At 38.6% G+C, this 25,394-nt stretch overlaps 1 long non-coding RNA gene across 1 annotated transcript; it reads right to left on the bottom strand.

The window, feature by feature from the left end:
• Positions 1-456: 456 nt before the first annotated feature.
• LOC110151844 (uncharacterized) lies at positions 457-11,746 on the bottom strand. The gene is made up of 4 exons (XR_002318181.2): positions 11,515-11,746; positions 10,969-11,188; positions 5,938-6,068; positions 457-3,048 (listed from the first exon to the last, which is right to left on the bottom strand). It is a non-coding gene; the product is annotated as an uncharacterized lncRNA (long non-coding RNA).
• Between the last annotated feature and the right edge of the window lie 13,648 nt (positions 11,747-25,394).

Genomic DNA, 25,394 nt, shown 5'->3' with positions numbered 1-25,394 from the left:
TGCAGATCAGATCACCTGGCACAGTTTAAAAAACACCAGTGCCCGGGACTTCCCTGGCAGTCCAGCGGTTAAGAATCTGTGATCCAAAGCAGGGGTGCAGGTTTGGTCCCTAGTCAGGGAGCTGAGATTTCACATGCCTTGGGCCAAAAAACAAAACATAAAGTAGAAGCATTATTATAACAAATTCAATAAAGACAAAAAAAAAATCACTAGTGCCTGGGCTTACCCTCCAAGGTCTGATTTTTTACTGGTCCTGATTGATAGGACCAGTTAATAACGTACAGCCAGGGTCAAGAATCACTTACCCAATCTTGTCTGTCCCCCAACCCTCCCTTCCCAGGGCAGACCTCCACACTTGTCTTTCTAAACCACAGTTTAGTTAGGCACCCTACCTGCAATTCTTAAAGAAAAAAAAATTAATATTCACACACACACATATACAAGGATGAGAAAAACTTTTTGAGAGTAAAATTTTAATCTTCTGATCATGCACTGAAGTTATTTAGATTTAGAACCTGTAAGGTAACCAAATACAGACATTTTCCCCTAGCCATATATTTGTATGCCCTCCAAAGTGATGGTCTGACTCTAAAAAGATAAGCAATGTGTTGTAAGCCTTCAGAGTACTTTATATTAAAGAGATTCCTTAGCAACTTAAAAATGACAAAATATTAACTTATCAATAACTATTATATACATTTATTCTTATCAAACAGTGGAATTCTGGGGGTTCAAAATTATTTATTTATTTATTTTCAGCTGTGCTGGGTCCTCATTGCTGCTCACGGGCTTTCTCTAGTTGTGGTGTGTTGGGCTATTCGCCATTGTGTGTGCAGGCTTCTCATTGCAGTGGCTTCTCTTGTTGCCGAGCACCCGCTGTAGGGCGTGAGGGCTTCAATAGTTGCAACTCCCAGGCTCTGGAGCACTGGTTCAGTAGTTGTGGCGCACAGGCTTCATTTCTCCGCAGCATGTGGCATCTTCCTGGACCAGGAATCGAAATGTTCCCCTGCATGGGCAGGAAGATTCTTAACCATTCTTGGACTACCAGAGAAGTCCAATTCTAGGGTTTTTACTTAAGAATCTTACATGCTAAAAGAGAAAATAAAAGAGACTGCCACGATACACTGATGGTGGAGTTTCTTTGGGACCTGGGGTCAAGGCAGGGCCTCTTGGAGAAGGTGCCATTTGATCTCAGGCCCACGTGAAGAGAAGGTAGTAGTTATGGGACCATCTGGGGAAGAAGGCTTTCCAGGCAGAGGGAATCATCATCAAGAAAAGTCTGCAGAGGTTTCTACCTTGGTGATCAGTGAAGAAAGGCCACAGTGCAGCCTCTTCAGATGACAAACAGCAGCTTATCATCCCAAATATGGAGCGCCCCAACTAGCTGAAGGGCAGAAAACGAACTCCACAAAATAAATGAGGAATAGGAGCCAAATACAGTTTCAAAGCACCATGAACAAGCACAGCTGGTGTTACAGGCAGTGTGCTGGGGACGATATTATGCGCTTTTGCATAACATTTATCAAGAACAGAGAATGGCATGGCCCTGCTCGGTTTTCCCTAGGAGTGATACAAAATAATCTTTTATTAATCTTATTTTAAATTTGTTACCATTGTACATGATCTCAGAAGACCAAGTGGAGAACATTTCAAATAAATCAAAGGAATAAATGAATATGAAAGAAAAGACAATTATATGCCGCAATAAAAATTTCTGCCCATTCTGTTACACTGCAAAGCATTTTGTAAATGTAAATATTGTACATAAATGTTAAATAAATCTATTAATATGAACTTCCTCTGGGTTTTTAAAAATAAGAATCTTGGTAGGCAAAGAGTTAGCATTTCATATTGAAAAGTTCCCTCAGGCCCACATTTTCCAGCTTCTAACAGTTACCACAAGGAAGCCATTATCCCAGTAGAGACAATAAGAGTGATGCTCAAAAGCCTTGAGTTGGGGGCAGACAGACCCAGGCTCAAATTCCTACATTGCCATTTAATAATTGCGTGACCTCAAACAAGGTAAGGTATCTCTCCAAGCCCTTATACAGAAATGTATAAAATGTAATGATTCTTCTTATTGAAAATTGTTATTGTTGGAACAAAAGGAGGTTCTGTTGAGAACAGGATGCAGTGGCCATGGCATCTTCAGGTTCACCATTTCCATCATCATCTCCTCAGAGGGCATGGGTGTGTGCAGGCAGCTCATACTCACACACTTAGAACAACACAAGACAGGCTCAGGATAGAAGAAACTGTGGCGTGGCTGCTCCCCTCCCTTTGGGAGACTTGTAATGGACAACAAGCCCGCTGTAGCTTTATCCACCCATCCTCTCTGACAGTTAAGAATCCAGGACTGATGAGCTCAGTTTGTTGCCAACTGGTTGTCTGTGCATCTAGCCTAACCGGTTTGACTTCTCCTTCTTGATTAAGGAATTTGATGATAATCTTAAGAAGGGTTTCTGGAGAGAATCTTTCCTGCAACAAATTGTCACCTGGAAACTCATAAAGGATACCACCCATCCATACAAATAGAAATTCAACTCTGTGGCAATTAGTTACTTTGGAGGACTACAGAGATTAATGTTATTCACGATGGAGAAAGATATTCCACTTTAGGCATACTTCATACGCTGCCAGCAGGGGTATGAACATATTTTTTCCCTTTCCCATTCAAAACAAAGACAATGAGTGCATTAATTAGAAGCTGTAGGATTTATTCTAGGTAACAACTCAGAATATAAATTGAGAGAGCGAAAAGGAAAAGACTATAACCAGGAGTCATCCATCACTACCTCATCTGTCGCTGAGGTTACACTCCCAGGATTCCGGCTGTCTGTCCTGAGTTCACTCTGTTTCACAGCTTTGGGCCCTCTGTAGAGTGACTGATCAAAATGACCATGCCCTTGTGTTTCACCAGAATAAACATGGTCCCCTCTGGACAACCAGTGGTCCTTGCAGACTCAAGAGTCTTTTAACCAAAGGGTGGACTGTTTCCTTATTGACATCATTAAACACTGGGTGTATCCAGATGACAAATTTTGTTCTCTGTAGGACAAAAAAGACACAGAAGGTGAGCTGCTCTTCCATATGTGTGTGCTCAGTCTCTCAGCCGTGTCCGACTCTGTGACCCCATGGCCTGTAGCCTGCCAGGCTTCTCTGTCTATGGGATTCTCTAGGCAAGAATACTGGGGTGGATTGCCATTTCCTCCTCCAGGGGATCTTCCCGACCTAGGGAGTGAACTCATGTCTCCTGCGTCCCTATATTGCAGGCAGATTCTTATTACTAAATGACCTTATGAACACAAATCCTTAAAGGTCTAGCAGGGGTACGTGGTGGTGATTTAGTTGCTCTGTCGTGTTCAACTCTTGCAACCCCCATTGACTGTAGTTCACCAGGCTCCTCTGCTCATAGGATTTCCCAGACAAGAATACTGGAGTGGGTTGCCATTTCCTTCTCCAGGGGATCTTCCCAACCCAAAGACTGAACCCAGGTCTTCTGCATTGCAGCAGATTCTTTACCGACTAAACCAGGGAGCATGGGTGCAAGCACACTTAATATTCAAAATACTACATGAGTTATGTAGAATAAACAAGCTGTTTAATTTCGTGGAGAAAAAAAATTAATGACCCCAGAGTGAGAACTCAGGTTTAAATCTGAGGTTGATTACTGAGCAGCTGTGTGACCTTGGACGTGGTCATTTCATTTTTCAGAATATATTTACTCATCTATAAAATGGGAATGATAATATTTATTTCAGGTTCCTCACAGCACTGTGGTGGAAATTAAACAGAAAGTGTATGTGAAAGCACTTTGAAAACTGCCAGAGGAGCTGCCGTGTAAATGGTATCATTATTACCAATTTCTAGAAATTATTGAACACCATATCCTTAGACCGTATCGGCAAGTAGACGCCTGACAAATGAGAACTCATTACTGCGTCATATCCCATTGTCTCTGGCTGTTTTCATCCTCAGCTGATAGGGTGGGCCTGTGGGCCCTGTTAGCATAAATCCTTGGTAGAGGGCATTTCTCTAAAGGTGGAAAGAATTTCTAGATCCTGTCCCACTGCACCTCTGTGTCCTTTCACATACTCATACTACCAAACATACATCACTCAAAATTCCTAAAGCAAGACAAGAGAAACACAGGAAGTATATAAGCTCCTCTGTTTTAGATTTTCCCACTGTTGTCAAGATCCTTTACAGATCCAAATGGCCACAGCCTCAACTCCTAAAATTCTTGTAGAATAATAACTTTATTTACCATGTGTTGAGCGCTTACTGTAGTGGGTCACAGGGCAGAGTATCTTTTTTAATCCTCACAACAAGCATATGGAATACTCTTACTGCTCCCAGTTGAAAGATTGGGAAGTTGAGACTTGAAGAGGTTAAGTAACCTTCCTGAGGGTCACATGCTAGCTCCTAAGTGGCAGAGATAGGACTAGACTCTAGTCTGCTTGGCTTCAAAGTACACGGTCTGACTGCTACATTATCAAGTTTCTCCTAACACACAGTTCTGTTGTTATTGCTAGTTTTGTGTAGAACCTACCACTGGGAGAAGTGGTTATTGAGCACTTAGACTTCTTCAGCATCAAACTAGAGACTGTCAAATGATTCATTTTCTCACCTAACAAATATTTCCAACCCACAAATACCTAATGTCTGCTAGGTATTGCACTGGGGAGGGAGTGGTCTGACACTGTGAATGAATCCTATCCCTTAATCCTGAAAGAGATTTGGTGTAAGGATAATAGGTCAATGACAACTTTTTCTCTAAGGTGTGTTGACATGCATTGCATTAGGAAAATCCCTTCAAATTATAATACAAACTCATGAGGATTTTCTTCATCATCTATAAAAAGAGTCATCCTAGGATTTCTTTAATTTCATGTATTCAATCCATGAAACAATAAAAATTTGCTAGGTTTTATTGGGAGGCAGTTACTCTGCTAGCCAACCTAAAGACAATATTACATCTATGAATCCTTTGTTTACTCACTGCCATTCCAGAAATAACAGAGAATGCCTGATGTTAACACATGTTCATTCCTAGTTATGTAACTTGACAAGGAAAGAAGGTAGTTGAGATAAAAGTGTATGTATCTATAAAGCTTTATATATATGTGTGTGTGTATATATATATATCTCCATATATCACTATGACCAAGAATTTGAGACTCTTCCCACTTTAAACTTTCACAAAGATGTTTTGAGCTTATAAACAATCCTTTTAGTTTGTTCTGTGGGGGCTTCCCTGGTTGTCCAGCGATTAAGAATCCACCTTCCAATGCAGGGGACGTGGGTTCGATCCCTAGTCAGGGAAATAAGATCCCATGTGGTGTGGGGTATCTAAGCCTCATGCCACAGCTACTGAGCCCACACACTGCAGCGTGTGTGTAGCAACGAGAGAACCACACGTGCTGCCACAAAGGCTCCCTGTGCTGCAACTAAGACCAACGCAGCCAAATAAATAAATGATTTTTTAAAATTTGCTCTGTGGAAGAAATATTTATGAACAGTACAATAGCTAAAATTAAGCTGCAAAAAAAAAAAAAAAGAGGTAAGGGAAGAGATGAAAGGCAGCACAGGTAAGCCAGAAGCTAAGTAAACTCTTAAATAACCATCAGGGTTTTTAATGAGTTTTTCATGGTTTCTGAGTACCCAGATCAAATCAAGCTTTCATTTTTCTGAATGATGGTTCCACTTTGTACATTAAGCTTATTTTCAGATTTGTAGGGGCCTTCTCTTGGAGAGATGTAAACTCCCTGAAGGAAATGGCCTGGCTGTATTTCTTTATACCATTATACAGTGGGCAGAACAATTCTGGGCACATAACAGGCACTGAATATGTACTTGCTGATTAATAGATTAAGATTCTTGGAAAGTTAACAGTAATACATGAAGGATTGCAGAGAACAAAAACAGAGATAGTACCTAAAAGCCACCATCTTCCCATCTGTTGGAAGCAGTTAGAATATAGTGGTTAAGAAGCCAAGTTCTGTCATTTTCTATTTATGAATTTTGGGGAAAATTACATAATCTTCTGTGCCTCAGTTTATCTTCACCTGTAAAAATGAAAAAAAAAAAAAACCAAAACAAAAAACAGATCGTCTATATTATAAACCTGTTATGAGAATAAAATTTCATTAATAGCATTTATAACACTAGCATATGGTAAATGTGTAATAGATGTTAGCTATCATTTGTGATTCTTTTCTCATATTTTTGAGACTGCAAAAGTGATTTAAAATGAGAAAGATGATATAACAGATTGACTTACTTCAAAGATAATAGGAAATATAGTTCCTTACCACCACTAAGTTTAACTTAAATAATGAAATTCACAGTTGACTTCAGGTAAAGAATGGCAGACTGCCCATGTGCATCTACTTTCACTCCCTCCCAAGACCACTAAAATGGCAGAAAACAATCTTATTTATTGGGCTGCATTGGGTCTTAGTTGCCACATGTGGGCTTAGTTGCTCCAAGGCATGTGGGATCTTAGTTCCACCACCAGGGCTTGAACCAGAGCCCTCTGCATTGCAAGGTGGATTCTTAATCACTGGACCACTAGAGAAGTCCCAGAAAACAATCTTTTAAAGGGATAAACCCATAGGGATTTGTAGAATAAGAGAGGATATAACAGCAATGAAGTTTCTTCAGTCAGACCCTCAATGTATGGAAACTGGGTTTATACCAGTTCTGACATGGATTGCAGAACAGTGCAGAAGGGATAGAGAGTGGTTGGAAAAACACAACAGAGTATCCAAGAGATGTGAAACAATAACAAAAGATCTAACTTATGTATAATTGGCATCCCAGGAAGAAAAAATAAGGAGAAATAATACTCAAGAATATTCCAAAATGAATAACAGACACCAAACAACTCAAAGAACACCTAGCAGAATTAATACTCCCCTCCCCAAGATACGCCCACACCATATGCATATTACATAGAAACTGCTGAAAACCAGAGACAAAGGAAATTATGAAGGCAGCCAGTGGAAAAAAGACACACAGCATATAGAGGAATGAAAATTAAAGAGTTAGAGTAGACTTCTCCAGAAACTATGCAAGGGATGAGGTTTCTGTAGCTGAACAACAGCAAAAACCTGTCAAGTCAGAATCCTATACCCAGCAAAAATGTCTTTCAAAAAGGAACAGGAAATAAAGACTTTTCTGAACCAAAACCATAAAACAAATATGAGCAAATTCATTGCCAGTAGATCAATGTTATAAGTAATGTTAAAGCGTGTTTTAGACAGAAGCATATAATAGCAGACAGAAATTTGAATCCTTGCAAAGAAATTAAGAGCCCTGGAAATGGAATAACTAAAGGTAAACAAAGTCCAAATTTAATTTTTTGTTGCTTTTAGTTGCTCTGAAAGATAACTACGTAAAGCAAAAAGAGTAATATTGTGTATTTATAGCATATGTAAGAGTATATATGTGGCAAAAACAGAACAAGAGATGAGAGAAGAAATTGGGGATATATTGTTCTTATCATTTCAGTTCAGTTCAGTCACTCAGTCATGTCCGACTCTTTGCCATCCCATGAATCACAGCACGCCAGGCCTCCCTGTCCATCATCAACTCCCGGAGTTCACTCAAAACTCATGTCCATCGAGTCGGTGATGCCATTCAGCCATCTCATCCTCTGTCGTCCCCTTCTCCTCCTGTCCCCAATCCCTCCCAGCATCAGGGTCTTTTCCAGTGAGTCAACTGTTCTCATAAGGTGGCCAAAGTATTGGAGTTTCAGCTTCAGCATCAGTCCTTCCAGTGAACACCCTTAGAGCAGACATGAAATGGGATATAATGTGAAAGTAGACTGATTAGATAAGATGTACATGGTAAACCCTAACGTATTCAATTTTTTAAAAAGAGTTGTACATGATAATTTGATAATATAAATAGCTGAATCATAGAAAATGCTCAATTAATTAAAAAGGAGGCAAAATGAAAGGAAACAAAAGACAAAATGGAACAAATAGGAAATAGCTGGTTAGATGGTATATTTTAATTCAACCATATTGATAATCATATTAAATGTAAGCTACACTAATTCAAAGATAGATTGTTATATTAGATAAAAAGCAAGAGTCAACTATATGCTGGTTACAAGAATACCACTTTAAATATAAAGACATTAATAGATTAAAGAATGAAAAAAGATATTCCATGCAGACACTACTCAAAAGAAAGCTGAAGTAGCTTTATTAATATCAAAACAAGATTGGACAAGAAATATTACCAGTGATAGAGAGGCTTATTACTTGATGAAAAAGGATTCAATTCTCCAAGAAGACAGAAACATTAATGACTTTACGCCTATAATTTCAACAACTTAGAACAAGTGGACAAATCCCTCAAAAAGCACATCTTACCAAAATTAGCACAAGAAGAAATAGAAAAATTCAAAGAGCTTTATATCCATTTTCAAAATTGAATTCATAATTAAAAACCTTTCAACAGAGAAAGCCTCAGGTCCAGATGGCTTTACTCACAAATTCTATCAAAGGTTTAAGGACAAAACTAATACCAGTGTTATATAAACTCTTTGAGAAAATAGAAGGAAATGCTTTTCAAGTAGTTTAATGAGGCCAACATAACCCTGTTATTAAAACCTGACAAAGACATTACAAGAAAAGAAAATTATAGACCAATATCTTACATGAATAAATATACAAAGTCCTCAATAAAATATTAACAAATCAAATTCAGTGTTATATGAAAAGAACAAATGTTATTAATAAATGGAGCTTATGCCGGGATTAAAGGTTGGTTTTACATTATGAAATCAATAGTTGTAATTCATCACATTAACAGAATCAAAGAGAAGAAAAATCTCAATTGATGCAAAAACATTTTTGACAAAATGGCATACTCATTCATGAAAAGAAACTCAGAACTCTAGGAAAAGAAAGGAATTTCATCAACTTGATAATGGGCATATATGAAGAAACAACAGTTAATGTCATAGTTAGTGGTGAAATAGTGAATGCTTCTTAGTTCAGGAACAAGATACCCAATGTCTCCACATCTATTCAACAATATACTGGAATCCCTATCTAGCACAACAATGTAAGAAAAAAATAAAAGCATAAAAATTAAAAAGAAGCAAAAGTCTTTTCTTTTGCAGTTGACATGATTGTATATAGAAAACACTCTAAGGAATCTACCCCCCCCCCAAAACAACTAGAACTGAAAAGTGAATTTAGTCACAAGAATTAAGGTCAATATACAAAATTTATATTTCAAAAGTTACCAGCAAATTATTAGAAAATGAAATTAAAAAGCAATTCATTTACATTTGTAGGAAAGGCATAAAATACCCAAAGTTAAGAAAATATAGATAAGACTTATATTCTTAAAACTGCTACATACTGTAGAAAGTTATTAAATAAAAACTTAAATCATATAACATGTTTAAGGATGGGAAAAATCAATACTGCTAAAGTTTCAGTTCATCCCTAATTGATCTATAAATTCAGTGCAGTCCCAATCAAAATTCCATGAGGCTTGTAGTAGAAATTAACAAGTTGATTATATATGTACATGAAAATGCAAAAGCTAAAAAAATAGTAAAAATAACCTGAGAAAGAAAAACAAATTTTGAAAACTTGTACTTTTAAATTGTGCTGAAAACTACAATAATTAAGATGCTGTTACTTACATAAGGAAGATAAAAAAGTCAGTGAAGCCGAATAAAGTCCTAAAATACACACACACACACGCATGTGGAAAGGAAAGTTTTCACAACAAATGATGCTAGATCAATTATATACTCATATTTAAAACAAAAAGAACCTCGACCTCTACATCACGCCATACACAAAAATTATATTTAGATAGGAAAGGAATCCTTCATGTAAAATCTGAAACTAGAAAGCTTCAGTGTTTTCTAAAAGAAAACATAGAAGAGTATTTGCATGATCTCATGGTTGGCAAAGAGCTCTTTGATAAGATACAAAAAGCACAAATCATAAAAAAAAATCATAAGATGGACATAACCAAAATTTAAAATTTCTCATCAAGTAATACCATTGAGAATATGAAAAGATAAAATACAGACTGGGAGAGAGATTTGCAAAGTCAATTTCTGACAAAGAGCTTGTTGTCTCGAATGTATAAAACTTCCATAAATCAATAATAAAAACATCCCCAAAGTGGAAACAAATGAGCATCAATAGATAAAATTGATAAACAAACAGTAGTATTTTTATACAATGGAACACTACTTGCTAGTTAAAAAGAATTTCTGCATGAATCTCAAACATGTCATTTTGAGCAAAAGAAGTCAGGACCAAAAGAGCGCAAGATATATAATGCCTTACAGAAAGTTCCAGAGCAGGTAGATCTAATCTACAGTGAAAGAAATAAGAAAGGCGATTGCTTTACAGAAGGGGACTGATTGCAAGGATCTAGAAGGGAACTTTTGGAGGCATTGAAAATGTTCTGCAGTTTGATGTACAGTTATGTCAGTATATTCTTTCATTAAAATATATATGGTGATGGACAGGGAGGCCTGGCGGCTGCAGACCATGGGATCGCAAAGAGTTGAACACAAATGAGTGACTGAACTGAACTGAAAATGTATTGAATGGTACATTGAAAATCTGTGCATTCATTGTATATAAATTATACCTTGATTTTAAAAAAGTAATTAAAGAAAATCCACCTTCATGGTAAAGGCTTAAGCAAGTCACAGCAATGATTTCATTTATGTAACATCCCAACACTGGTAAAGCAAAACAACCTATTTCTCCCTGTGACATTATTTTCTAAATAATCTGCTGTAAGAATTGAAAGTGGTTGCCTCTGGTGGGCAGGGTGGGAGGCTGGGGAGAAGGCTTAAGTTTTTAATTTTTGAATCACAAAACCTGGAACTACTTGACCCTTCAAAAATCTGTGCATATATAACTTCAGTAAAAATAGAGAACAACAACAATAACAAAAAAATCATACCCATTTGCAAGTTGGTGATATTAGCTTCCATCGAGAGACTTACTGACATTGGTTTTCAAGAGGAAATTATTTCTGATGGGTGAATCTGGCAGAACTGAAGGCTGTTAAGACCAGGAGACTTGAGTCAGTCCATTTGCTGTTGGTGTTCATGTGGGCCACCTTGTTACCAGTCAAGCAGAAAAGACAGCAGGGAACTCAACACATCCAGGGTGACAATACACTGGAAACGGGGGCATTAAATTAGAGGAAGTGAGCAGAACTGTGACAGAAGCCCGGTCTGTACTCCCTAATTACAGAGCCTCACTTTCACCAAACTGACACCAATGTGAAGTCAAATTAAATATCGTCTAATTAACCAGCATACACAAGAATTCAAGCCCAGTGACTAGGTAGGATTCAGCCCAATAAAGGAAACATGAGTACTTGTAAATTCTCAGTCACTTCCCCCACCCCACCCCCATCTGCCATCTCCACCAACTGCTACAAGATTTGTCCATTTTGTTTTCACGCATCTCCACTTTTCAGGGCTCTGCTTGTAATATTTACAGAAAAAGGCAATGCTGGTAAACAGTTTCACACAATGAGGTGTGAGAGTTGATAGGGTCCTATTCAAGCTCTGAACTCTCCTGATGAGCTGCCAAAAGTTGTTATGAATGGCCCGGCTGACAGGGTGATGACTGATAAAGGAAAAAACAAACAGCTCTGGTAATTCATGAAAACACACAGCGCTGAGACAACTCAAAGTGGCGAGTGACAGTTAAGATAATGGAATTTTGGAAGCTTTTCTTAAAGGGATCCTCAGTATACAATTATTCTGTTAATAGATTCTTCCTTAATGTAGCTGGATCTTCAACTTTTTTTCTGCTGAAAGATATTTATTATGATCGCTGGCAGAGAGGTGCTGGCCTGGGCTTTTATACTATGATCAGTTTTTCATATAATTTCCTCTTTTAAGAACAGGATGAATTTTAGCTGAAGCCTGTGCCTGCCATTTAAAGAAATAAAATATCCTATTTCCATTTCTATTACAAGAAACATTTCAAAGCATTCTTCCCTCATTTCTTTCATTTATAAACCATTTGCCACAAACCTTTGATTAGAAAATAAATATTGGTTTACACACTCAACTGCTAATATTTTAAAAGACAACAATTTAAATGTGGTTGAAGTCAATTTCCAATTCACATAGCCTATTTAGGGTTCATTTCCTTAAATCAGGCGTGACCAAGCAAGAAAGTATCAATTTGTCACTGTTTTGCCTTTGTACCCAATGTTTTTTCATGAAGTGCATTGTGGTTTCTGTAACAATGGCCTATTTCTCAATTAATGTTTTAGAAAGCACAAATATAAAGATATATATAAAGCATGTGTATATGTACATAGAGTACTACAATGAGTAAGGGGAATGTGTTCACAAAAGTATTTTAGAGCCCAGCTACTGAGAGGTTTGGGAAAAAGCAGAATCTCAGTCCTGCCCAAACCACTGTCCCCCTGCCCCCAGAGAACCACATAATTTGCATTTAAACAAGATCCCCAAGTGATCCATATGCACATAAAGTTTTGAGGATCTCTAATTTAGATGACTGAGTTTTTTACCTTAATAGTTGAGCTTCCCTGATAGCTCAGTTGGTAAAGAATCTGTCTGCAATACAGACCTTGGTTTGATTCCTGGGTTGAGAAGATCCCCTGGAGATGAGAAAGGCTACTCACTCCAGTATCCTGGCCTAGAGAGTTCCATGGACTGTATAGTCTGTGGAGTCACAAAGAGTTGGATGCCACTTTCACTTTTAACCTTAGTTTAAGTTTTAGAGAAGAGAAAGCTTATAGGTAAGAGGATCCATATTTTCCAAAAAGTTTAAAACTATATCATAAATTCTATAAAGCTGCCTCCAAGTCATTGAATATCTTCATTTAAAGTTGTTACTTTCTTTTCCTCCCCATGAAGAAGTCTTAGAGCATCCTTGAACTCATCAAACCTTCTAAGGGAGATTCATCCTTTTCATGAATCATGTTCCTTTACCCCAAACATTGATAGAGTTGTCCAGCACATTCCTAAAGGGTAGGCATGGTGGAAGGGTAGAGCCTGGATATTAAAAATCCAGAACCTATTGTTAGATTTAAAAAATTGAATCACTGTAGTGAACCATGTTACTTTTATAACTAATAAGAGCATTTTAAAAACATTTGAAAAATCATATTTTGATTGTAATGTTGACTGTTCTGCTAATACAAGACAGAGTTGAGTCTTTTACAGGAGAGATGACAGAATCCTTGGAAAGGCCTAGACAATAGAAGTGGCTTTCACTCACCTACTAAAGTCTACAAAAATCCACCACTGGACTCATAGTCCTTTCATTTTGTAGTTGATGGTATTTGTGGCATCTTCTTTAGACTTGGAGGGATCTTGGGATGTAGTCCAACTCAACAAATTTCCTGGGTGTTGAGAAATTTAAAAACTTGTAAACACTTAGGATGGTCTGAAATACTGTAAACAAAGACAAAAGACAAAGGGTAAACTGAAGGAAATATTTGCCTTAAAGGCTCATTTCCTCAATTGAAGAGGGGTCCATATAATTCAGATGGAGAAAGATATACCAGTGGAAAAGTGGACAAAGGATATGAATAGGCGATTCACACTCAGAAGTAAAAAATACAAACAGGGAACAAATGCATGAAACGGTGCTCAATGATATTGATAGTTAAAGACAAATCAAAGTAACTATGGGAGAATGGATCTTACCTATCGTATCGGCAAAGATAAAAATACTTGATAACATCAAAGAGGTGCATTCATCCACTGTAGATGAGAATGTATTGGTCTGACTGTTTATAAGGGCACTTTGGTAGTATCAATCCAAATTCTGAATATATATAAGTTCTAATCCAGCGACTCTACTGCTAGGAATTTAACCTAGAAGAATACTTATAAAAGTACCTTAGACTAGATGGATGAGGCCCTGCAAAGCGCAGCATGACTTGCAGTATTGGATGTCTAGTAGCATCTACAAGGAGCATCACTCCAGACAGCTGGCATCCATGACAGTGCAACCCAACAAAAGAAGACTACAGGAGCCACATAGGCTCCTGTGGACCAGCTGGGTTCTGGGGGGACTCTTTCTGCAATATTCCATTTGCCTAGTCTAGGCCTCTGCATGATGGAGTGACTGCATAGCCATTTTGCAATGGGATTACTTGAAAGTTAGCTTTTAGGGAGTATTGATCATCTCTTATGGTCTTTCTGAACTCCCCAGAAAATTGGTACTGCAACAGCTGAGCATGTCACCTGACTCCAAGGAAACCACCCAGGTATGTCCAATGTGTGTTAAAAGCAGGTACTATTGATCTGATTCTCAGAGTTTTGTCACATTGATGACACACAGCCAATAAGTTAAATCCCTTTTGACACATTATACCAGCCTCTGACATGTTACTGATGTAAAATGACATAATGTGTTGAAAATGATAATATTTAAAACTATGATAATATATAGATCCAAATAACCAGCAGGTAATATCACTTTCAAATGTTAAAATGGAATGAGAGTAATCATTTGGTCCCATTCTGAAAATGCATCTTTCTCAGAATGACGATAGTCATATATAATAATAGCTACTAACGTCTACGTAATACCCGCTATGTACAGACATATGTTATATGGATTATCTCACATCCTCTTCACAACAGCCGTCTCAGGTAGGTTTGATTGATCACCCCATTTTGTAGACTAGAAAACCAAAGGCCAGAGAGGTGAAGTACCCTGCCAGAGGTCACACCGCTGCTAAGCGGCAGACACTCCTTCAGCAACATGGCTGCATACACCTTCTTTTAAAGGAATCCAGAAATTTCAATGGGCCTTTTCAAACTCACTTCAAAACCTAGATGATATCTCTGATACACACACTGAAAAAGAAATACAGAGCATGTAAGTGGTATGCTTGGCTTGCTACATGGAAGTCATCAGGCCAGTGACTCAGCTTTTATGAACCACTGTTTCTTTATCTCTACAATGGAGATAATGATAGTACCTTTATTATAAAAACTGTGTTGAGAATTCAACACCCGTTAGAGGCTGAATGTGTCTCCCTCTCCCTCATCCCAAATTTATATATTGAAGCCCTAATCTCTAGGAATGGTTTGGAGATAGAGCCTTTAAAGAAGTGATTAAGTTATAAAATGAGGCCACTTGGGTGGCCCCCTAGTTAATCCAATCTAACTAACTTAACTAACTAAGGTCCTTATAAGGATAGGAGATGAGGACACAGAGGCACACGGACGCTTACATGCAGAGGACAGCCACGTGAGGACACAGCAAGAAGGCAGCCGTCTGCACGCCCAGGAGAGAGGCCTCAGGAGAAACAGACTCGCCAACACCTTAATCTTGGACTCCCAGCCTCCAGAAGTATGAAAAAATAAATTCCTATTCTTGAAGCTACTTAATGTGGCATTTGTTATAGCAGCCCTGAAAAATATTTCAAATATATTTAGAATAACTACCATAATATCCAGCAAATAGTAAGTGCTCAGTAAATGGTTTTAGTATTAGTTCAATTGTGAATACACACACACACACACACACACTCTCACACACACACTCACAGCCTTTGTTTTGACTTAAGGGGCATGTATCCTAAGGTACATAATCTGAAAAATGCCTCTTGTCCGAACAATAGACTTTTCATGAGACGTTTAATTAAAAGACTAAGGATTTCCCTGGTGGTCCAGTGGTTAAGAATCTGCCTGCCAATGCAGGGGACACAGTTTCGATCCTTGGTCCCAGAAGATTCCACATGCCATGGGGCAACTAAGCCTGCGCGTGGCAAATACTGAAGCCTGTGTGCCCTAGAGCCGATGCTTCACAATAAGAGAAGCCACTGCAATGAGAAGCCCACGCACTGCAACTAGAGAGTAGACCCCACTCATCACAGCTAGAGAAGGCCTATGCATAGCAATGAAGACCCAGCACAGACAAAAATAAATAAAATTATAAAAAGAGAAATCATTAAAAAAATTAAAAGACTGAATATAGTTCACTTTTCAAACTAATAAAGTCTAGCTAACACTGATTAAAAGTCAGTTACTATTACATGGCATCAGTTACTATTATATGGCATCCTATTATGATATTAAAACTGCATGTGACTGGAAAGTTCCTTGATGCCTGGTAGCTACAGGCAGCACGTGTAGTTAAGTCTAGGCTGGAAACTGATGCAATTTGGAGAGTAATACACAAAAGTCATGACAGAGAGAGAGAGTTAGAACATCCAAGCATAAACCAGTGTAGACTCCCAGAAAATGTACAACTCTGACATTTCCTTGAATGAGGCTACCTAGATCAGAGCTGGTCTATAAATGTCTCCTGAAGCACCAATTCCAATCAGTTGCCTTAAACTTGTGTTAAGGAAGGTTCTAATGACGTATCTGGACTCAGCGAAGAGGGCCAGGTGGATTAGGAATGGCTGTTTGAACAAGGGGAGAAACAGTTACTATTCTAGATCTGGAAATTAGTTGATGGATCCTTCTGACTCTAAGTTTAGGGCCTATCAGATTCAGGCTATTATGCATATTGAATGCATATCCATTCTGTAAGTCAGCAGCTCTGAATTCACTAAGAAGCAAATGTTTTCCTTTATACATCTATTTCTTGAGACATTTAAGCTTTGTTACTTAAGAACATAAGGAGAACACTGCCTCGGGCCAACAAAGACCATCAACCTAATCACTGTGCAGGTTTCTCAAGCCGACAAATCCATGGGATCAGAAGAGGAAGAGAGGTTTTCCTCCAGAAGTCACCGTGGTAGCCTTTTAGGCTGCCACCAACAAATAGGCATGGGGTTCACACGTTTGCATCAATCTCTAGCTAGTTACTGTTTAAGTTAACTCCTGATGATTGCATGTTATCTTGGAGGAGGCCAGGTTGTGGGATGTGTCACCCACTGAACTGTGCCCTGGAATGTGAGAGGGGACATGTTTGCCCCACGCCTGAACTTCATTTGTTTTTACACAGAGGACCGAAGCTCCCACTGTAAGCTTGAGTCGAGGCTGAGGCAGTAGCCAGCCAACCCCCTCACCTCTGTAAACCCAATGGAGAAAGTTATTCCTAATGATTAACAATTAGCATTTGCATCCAAAGCGCCAAGCCCAGCTGTCTAAAGTAAGGTGCTAAGAGGTCTAAGAATCTAGGTTTAAGCCCCAAATGGGCCAATTAGCTTCACGCAGAGAAACCTCCAGCTCCACTCCAACTATAGTCCACCCTGTGAGTTAGGGGGAGGAAAGAAACAGAAGCCCAGAGGGACAGGGAGACTGACTCAAGTCAGGTTCAGCACCAAAGGGCAGGTGCTGCTGAGGGAGCCCCACCCCCTTTCTCCCCAAGATCATCACAACAGATGTGCAGTCCATACTCAATACGTATCACTGCAGAAGGATAAGAGAAGATGTGTGATGTTCTAAGTGAGTCATTGCGTCCCAAACATGTGATGCCTATGGCATCTTGCACAGTTCCTTATGCACAGGGATGTGCAATAAGTATCTATTGACTGGCTACATTTCACAAAATAAAAATCAGCCTATTACTTTCATTCGATTGAACCAAGTATGCTCACATCTCTATTAAATCTGTTGAAGGAAGCTGGCTCATGAAGCAACTTATTGTACTGTGTTAAGGATTCTGCCCAAAGTTGGTAAATTAAAAAAGAATTATTACATTACTTTAAAATTTCACTCAAAATATGAAGTAGAACAAAATAAGAAATATATGGGTTTATTTTCAATGGTAAAAAAAATCTAGAAAACTTTAAAGACTTCTTCAAACTAAGAAATTCTAACAGGCAAAAATAATTCTTTTTTCAAAAATTCAGCAGGCAGGCTGCTGTTAAAATGATGCCATAATTTAGAAACTCATTGTGCTTAATCTTGATATTAACTTAAATTAGTTAATAACTTTTTTAAAGAATAATACTTTTCAGAGAGAAAGAGAGCTATTCTTTTCATGACAGTCTGTTGGTAGTTAAATTGTCAGAAGTCGCTATAAAATAAAACATCAACAAACAGAAAAAGAGATGACTCCAGTCAGGGGGTGTCCAGCTTATATTTATTCTAGCTTCATTTATACTCTCCCGGTATGCACAGTGACAGTTTGTAAATGACACATTTCTTATGCCATTCTGAAAGCAGTGCCTCCTCAGGCTGGCTTCACTTGCCACCAGCAGAATTGCCATACTGTGGGAAACATTCTAAATGACTGCTTTTTTTCCTGAGAGATGCAAAAAGATGAGCTTTCATGGATAGCAAGGGATCCCTTAACTGATTCAGTATACTTTGCACATCTGTGATAGGAACCTTCCCAACTGAACATTTAGTTATGCTTTCTTTTTAAAGAATAAAAAGTTGCTTCTAAAAGAATGCAATCTCTCATTCAAATATTGGGGTTTCTAGCACCTTATCTGAAGAAAGCCCTCTAAATCCTTTGCCCTTTCATTGTCTCCTGAGAGGCTTTAATAACCAAGAAGCACAAAGATGGAACTTGAGTTCAGGCAGCATAAGTGGTAACCCGCTCCCCCACTCCCTGTTCTCTGCAATCCTGTGGAATGCTTTTTGAAGTCAGAAGGAGCTCCCTAGGAGGTGAGGGCTGACTTTGGCTGCCAGCAAACAGAAATGTTCAGCTACTTAACACGGGGCCACATGTGGCAGTTACAAAAACACCATCAGGATGTGAAATCTACTTGCCTCAGTGGTAATCCCCTTACCCTCAAATCTTTGCAAACCTAGGGAACTACAGGAGTAGGTTAACTTGGAGGGGAAGAGTGGAGAGAAACAGCCTGTGATTTTAGTCCAAAATTTGTATTGTTGGGTGAATCTTGGAACATATCCCGCTGTGTTTTTTTCCCCACATTGCCCGTTGAGTCTGCAGTCTTGGGCTGCATGAGTGTTGTGTTTAACACAAAGCCTGGGGTGGCACAGGGGTTTTGGAAAACTGACTAATAGGTGTTTTATGTTAATTATAAGTCAGAAGAAAGGCGATGTCAGAGTAGATTCCCAAGGTGCCATTCTCATTCCCATACACATTCACATACACATTCCCAAGGTGTATTTACTTGAGTTACATCAGACTATAGCTTCCTTTACCCTGTGGACAGAGGGCTGTGTGCACTTGCTCAGAATGATCTGGGCCCACTTTTGTGCCTTTCTGTGCCTTGGTGAGCTACAGAGTCTGGTCCTGCTGTTTCCTGTGAGGCATCAATGCTAAATGCAGCGCTCACCCTGCAAATGATGGATGACCGGAAGTGTCAGGCGTACATTTTCTCTTCAATGTCAACAGGAGTTAGACCAAAGAGATGACCTTTGTGATTTTGTCTTCCTCTAAGATGTCATGAATCCAGCAAGTGATTCTGTGATGCTTAAGTGTAGAGAGAGGAAAACATCACAGAAACCGGTAGAACATGATGACACCAACAGAAGCTTTGGCATCAGACAAAGCCAGGTCCAAGTCCGACTTCTCTCATTCATGAATTCCGTGGACTGGAGCAAGCAATGCATCTTCTCTGAGTCACAGTTTCTTCATTTATAAAAACAGGAATAACAGAGATAATTTACACCCTGGTGGGAATTAAATGAGATGATATATAAGGAAATGGCAACCCACTCCAGTATCCTTGCCTGGGAAATCCCAGGGACAAAGGAGCCTGGCGGGCTACAGTCCATGGGGTCACAAAAGAGTCGGACACAACTTAGTGACTAAACAACATCAAAATGTTGCACATGCAGTATGGTGCCCAGCACATAGAAAGTGCTCAATAAATGTGAGCTCTCATTATTACCATGATGAATGAACTCCCAACCCCAGAGCACTGATCTACATACACACTCTTCTCCAAAAACGACAGGGCTTAAGTCATCACAGCTGGAACACAGATGTGAGGAAGTGAGGAGCAGACATAATCTTCCTCTCCGCATGGATCCAGCTTCACTCCTTCGTAAAGCAGTATGTGGTCCCAGATCTGGCACTTGAAAGGCAACATAGGTGCCTCTGATGGCAGCTTCCTCCAGGCCAGGCAGAAGGAAAACGGTGTACTTCCTGCGGTCTAGAACAACCTATTTCTGCTGTGTTTATTTACTCAGCAAATATGTATCACACAGGTGCCAGGATTTGCGTTAAGAGTAATAAAAGATAGAACTTTCAGCCTAGAGAGGCCAAAAGACAATACAAGAGGGAGAAAATGGGGACACCCCCAAGAGGGATCTCTGATGAGGTGACAGTAAAGCTGAGACCTGAAGGAAGAGATAAGGGTTCCATTCCAGGCAAAGAGGACGCAAGTATGTAAGGAAAAAAGAAGGAAGACATGACTGCATAAAGGATATCAAAATCATCTTCAAAGACATCAAAACAATTTCGAAAGCAGAGAGTGTGGAGAAGTGATAAGCTGACTTTAAAGAGCAAAGGAAGCTAGAATCTAAATTCTGCAAAGGGGAGCGAAAATGAGAATGAAGCCCCTGGCACCTAAAGGCTCAGGAATGGGAGGAAGCAGGTATGGTGGAGCGTGGGGGCTGAGGGTTAAGGTGGAGATAGGCTCAAATTCTGTGCAGAGCAGTAAGACTCCCAGATCTTCTCCTCTCTCCTATGTATCCAGGCAACGGTCGGGGCAGGAGACATCAAATTAAAGGGTCCAGCCTCACAGATTCCATGCAGAGAGAAGAGCTGTGCAAGACACGGGGCTTAAAAAAGCCACATACTTTTTAAAGCATACTCCCTGGGCCCTTCCTCCTCCTTGCTTCCAGAAAGTCTGATAATGTCAGTCATTCAGTTGTGTCCAACTCTTAGTGATCCCATGGACTGTAACCTGCCAGGCTCCTCTGTCCATGGAATTCTCCAGGCAAGAATACTTGAGTGGGTAGCCATTCCCTTCTCCAGGGGATCTTCCTGACCCAGATATCAAACCCCAGCCTCCCGCTTCTCCTGTCCCTGCGGGCAGATTCTTTACCCACTGAGCCATCAGGGAAACCCAAGTCAGCCACTAAATCAGACCTCCTAAAGGGGAGATTGGTAGGTTCACCTCTCAAGCCCCAAGTCTAAAGAAAGGGAGACTTTCAAGAAGTTCAAGGGTTCCTCAGAGCCAAGAATGGCTTGCCACTTGATCCTCCAATTCATCCACCAAAAAGCTTCACAAAGGTAAACACAGCTTCCCATCAGCTTTTGAGTACCTTTCTCTGAAATATTATAGCTAATGACCACAAGACACTTGAGGAGATCCTCCAACAGAAAGAAAAACACCTAAACATATCAAAAAATGGGATCTGGAGGAAGCTGAGACCATGTGGAGCACCAAAGGAAATAGTGCTGAAAATCAAGTTATTAACAACCTCAGAAAAATAAGAGAAGATATTGTATCAATGAAACAAGAATATGCAGTTAAAGAACAAGAACAATCAGGGTATAAAATAGAGCTCTTAGAAAAGTGTTACACCTCCAGTAAAGATATTTTCACATGAAAATGTTTTACTTCCTTCCATACTTCTGTAGAAAGCTGTGAAAGGATGTGCTCCATGAAAATGAGAAGCAAGAAAGAAGAAGACATAAAGCAAGAAAACACAGACTGTAACACAGGATAGCAGAAATATAAGTTTCAGGATGACAACCAGGTGGCAAAGCAAGAAAGCAATCAATGCAAACTGGAGGAGGAGGGAAAGAAAGTTTCCAGAGAGAGAGTTCCCTAGAAAAAAAAAACCAAATAACCAAAAGAGAATTGCTAAATTATTATCTGGTAGATCTAACTGTTTAGAAACTGTTGATAGTGAATAATGGATGGAGCAAAGGGAAATTAATCAAATATGGAAACAAGTCCATTATTAGCATCAGGGGAAAAATGTGTAAATGATTAGGGAAGTTGAATTACACTATTTTGCCCAGCAGTAAAAAGCAAATTTAACCAATAATTATATTAGGAGAATAAAGTTTTAGAGCAATAGGAATGGTAAACTAACAAAACCATATATTCATATGTCATGAGTGGAAGTCAGTAAAGCACTCATTTAACTGACAAGCAAAGCAGAAATCATATGATTTAGAAATGTGAAAGCAAATAATGGAAGAAACAGCTAGAAATTTTTCAAGGGTTATCTCTGAGGAGTAGAATGGAAAGAAGAAGGGCAAAGTGAAGACCTTCTGTTTTTCTTCTAGTGCTAGTTCACTGTTAACTAATTCATTATTGTACCCTGATGAAAATAAAAACTAAAAAGACAGGAATAGATTAATAGAAATTCCAGAGCAAATCACACTGTAAACAGGTGTAGGAATAACTACTATGGAAATGAAGTTGTCCCTCTCAGTGGAGCAAGCTCAGAGATGACAGATTTGAAAGACCCAGAGTGAGTGATGGGCAGTCTCTCAATGTCACTGAAAGGCCCACCTGGGGAACAATAGATTCTGTTAGCAGGGCAAGGACTCTGGGGAGGCAGGTGAGGTTCCCTAGAGGGCAAAATTCAGGAAAGCACACCCTCTCAGCATCATGCGAGGTCTGCTGCCTGACTTTGCAGTCACTGACAGTGCTCACCTCAATTTTGCACCCTCGGGGCCTCCCTTGGCCTACCCGAGTGCCAGCCTTTCCCCACACTCACTCACCCTCACTCACAGGCACTGTGGACTGTAGCAACGGTGTGCTACTGAGAACTGCTCACCAAATGGAAGGAGGAGTGTGCCTGGGGAAGGCTCACTGTTGAGGTCTGGAGCAGAGGGAGAAGCAGGAAAAATGTGAAGTAACTCTGGACTCGCAAAAAAAATAAAAATCACAAGGAGCACCACACAGGGGAAAAGGTTTCCTTTAGTAATCAAAGGGAACAAAGAAATTTTATATCAATTAAATGCACAATCCACCATGAAGATACAGTGGAAACAAATCTTTCCTCTATGAAACAACACAGCCTCAAAATATATAAACACATTATTGGAGATACAGGAGAAGTTTTAAAACTACAAGCTCTAGGGCACTGACAGGTTAAGATATGTGGAAAATAAGAATGTAGAGTATTTGAAAAACATAATTAACAAAGTTGATTTAATAAGTAAACTTCAAGATACTTTTCCTAAAGAGAGAAGGCATATTTCTTTAAATATGCAGAATGTTTACAAAAATGAACTGTTTGACTACAAAGGAAATCTCAACATCCAACCCAAAGGGCAAATGATACAGGCCTTATTCTCAACCTATAATGAAAAAAAAAAAAGAAACCTAAAATAAACAATATATGGATAGCTCTCTCCTTTTTACCTATGCACCCCCAAAATACTGCTGTAACCACTTATTTTTTAATGCTATTTTCAAAACAAATCTTCGGTTAAGAAAAAATTAAAGTGTAAAATATAAGCTATTCAGTTAAGAAAGACAATGAAAGCAATATATATATTAACTACTGGACACAGTCAAAGCAAAACCCAAAGAAAAATTTATAGCCTAAAAGTATGTATTAAAAACAGAGAGGAAAAAATAAACAGACTATACATTCAGCCAAAAGACCCAGGAAAAAGTCAATCATATAAACTAAAACAAGCAAAAGGAAGAATTAAGATAAAAGGAAAACAAGTGAAAAAGAGCATATCAATAAAATCAAATTTTCTATATACATAGACCAGTAAAGTAAAACTGTTGTCTGAAAAAGATAAAAAGTGGAGAAAGCAAAGTAAACTATATTTGGATTAAGAAAGTGTACATAGTTAGAAATATGGGGAAGATGTTTTAGGTGAAAATACTATGTATAATAGAACTTCACAATGATAAATTTAAAATCTAATGACATAGATCATCTTAAGAATTTTTAAACTATCTAGAGAAAAAAACAAGTATTTACCCCCTCTCCTTGCCTATAAAACCAAAACAAAGCACATATTCATTCATTCAACAGATATTGATGAGGTGTTATTCTGAGATATCATAAGGAGTGAGGATTAGAAAGATTCATCCCTTCCCCTAAATTGTGCTATAAATTCAATCTATTCCCAACTGAAATCCCAAAGGAATTTCTACATGAAAACAGTATGGAGATTTCTTAAAAAACTGGAAATAGACCTGCTATATGACCCAGCAATACCACTTCTGGGCATACAAACTGAGGAAACCAGATCTGAAAGAGACACGTGCACCCCAGTGTTCATCGCAGCACTGTTTATAATAGCCAGGACATGGAAGCAACCTAGATGCCCATCAGCAGACAAATGGATAAGGAAGCTGTGGTACATATACACCACGGAATATTACTCAGCCATTAAAAAGAATTCATTTGAATCAGTTCTAATGAGATGGATGAAACTAGAGCCCATTATACAGAGTGAAGTAAGCCAGAAAGATAAAGACCATTACAGTATACTAACACATATATATGGAATTTAGAAAGATGGTAATGATAACCCTATATGCAAAACATAAAAAGAGACACAGATGTACAAAATAGACTTTTGGACTCTGTGGGAGAAGGCAAGGGTGGGATGTTTCGAAAGAACAGCATGTATATTATCTATAATGAAACAGATCACCAGCCCAGGTGGGATGCATGAGACAAGTGCTCAGGCCTGGTGCACTGGGAAGACCCAGAGGAATCAGGTGGAGAGGGAGGTGGGAGCGGGGATCGGGATGGGGAATACATGTAACTCCATGGCTGATTCATGTCAATGTATGACAAAACCCACTGCAATGTTGTGAAGTAATTAGCCTCCAACTAATAAAAATAAATGAAAAGGAAAAAAAAAAAGAAATTTGTACACTGACAAATGTTTATCTGAAAAAGCAAATGTATAAATAATTAAAATATCTTTTGAAATTTTATGTATATATATTATATATATTTATAATATATATTATTTTTATAATATGAGAGTGTTTGATAGACATTATTTTTTAATTATAAGATTTTAAACTCACTTTTGTGTTATAATGGTAAAAAGTGTGATGCTGTAGGATTGGACACGTAGAATATTCCAGAGAATTGGCAATCCAGAGACATATATAGGCAGAATATAGTATTAAACAGAGGTTATCTTTCAAACCGTAGAGAAAAAAATGGACAGCTTACAAAAGGAACCTGTGGGTGTTGCTAGAAGTAAAAGGTTTGATCTTTATCTCACACTACACACCCAAATAAATCCCACTTGAGTGGAAGGTCAAAACTGTTAAAAAATTAAAAGCAGTAGAAGAAAATGTAGGAAAACATACTTGTAATCTTGTAGGTGGTAAAAAACTTCCTTATACCTCAATCCATAAAGCAAAACTTGTAATATTAAAATAAACCAAGGTAAAAATATAAGCAATCAGCTTAGAAAAAATATTTGACCAAGTATAACTAAGAGCCAACAGCCATCAACAATTAAGATCTGTTGTAATTTGCTAAGAAGACACCACTAGAGAAAAATGAGCAAAGACAGAAACAGCCCAATTCTCAGAAGAAG

Source organism: Odocoileus virginianus, chromosome 20 (genome assembly GCF_023699985.2).
Source record: "Odocoileus virginianus isolate 20LAN1187 ecotype Illinois chromosome 20, Ovbor_1.2, whole genome shotgun sequence".
Taxonomy (NCBI): Eukaryota; Metazoa; Chordata; class Mammalia; order Artiodactyla; family Cervidae; genus Odocoileus; species Odocoileus virginianus.
This window is presented reverse-complemented; position numbering and strand designations above follow the sequence as displayed.